A 619-nucleotide genomic window follows, 5' to 3' on the forward strand; every position below is an offset into this window, starting at 1 on the left:
TCCTTTCTTCTGATTAGTCCCATTATTCACAGGATTCCTTTCAGAAGTGTACATGAATTGGTTATTTGCAACCATTTCAATTAGCTCTTGAGCTTCTGTAGGCGTCTTCTTCAGATGAAGAGATCCTCCAGCAGAGCTATCCAAAGACATCTTGGACAGTTCAGACAGACCATCATAGAAAATACCTATGATGCTCCATTCAGAAAGCATATCAGAGGGACACTTTCTGATCAATTGTTTGTATCTTTCCCAAGCTTCATAGAGGGATTCTCCTTCCTTCTGTCTGAAGGTTTGGACTTCCACTCTAAGCTTACTCAATTTTTGAGGTGGAAAGAACTTTGCCAAGAAGGCATTGACTAGCTTTTCCCAAGAGTTCAGGCTTTCTTTAGGTTGTGAGTCCAACCATGTTCTAGCTCTGTCTCTTACAGCAAAAGGGAATAGCATAAGTCTGTAGACCTCAGGGTCAACCCCATTAGTCTTGACAGTGTCACAGATTTGCAAGAACTCAGCTAAGAACTGATGAGGATCTTCCAATGGAAGTCCATGGAACTTGCAATTCTGTTGCATTAGAGAAGCTAATTGAGGCTTAAACTCAAAGTTGTTTGCTCCAATGGCAGGG

At 41.7% G+C, this 619-nt stretch overlaps 1 non-coding gene across 1 annotated transcript; it reads left to right on the top strand.

Annotated features, from left to right (window-relative positions):
* Positions 1-204: 204 nt before the first annotated feature.
* On the top strand, positions 205-312 carry LOC112704849 (small nucleolar RNA R71). The gene has a single exon (XR_003155450.1). It is a non-coding gene; the product is annotated as a small nucleolar RNA R71 (small nucleolar RNA).
* Positions 313-619: the final 307 nt, after the last annotated feature.

Source organism: Arachis hypogaea, chromosome 7, assembly GCF_003086295.3.
Source record: "Arachis hypogaea cultivar Tifrunner chromosome 7, arahy.Tifrunner.gnm2.J5K5, whole genome shotgun sequence".
Classification (NCBI taxonomy): Eukaryota; Viridiplantae; Streptophyta; class Magnoliopsida; order Fabales; family Fabaceae; genus Arachis; species Arachis hypogaea.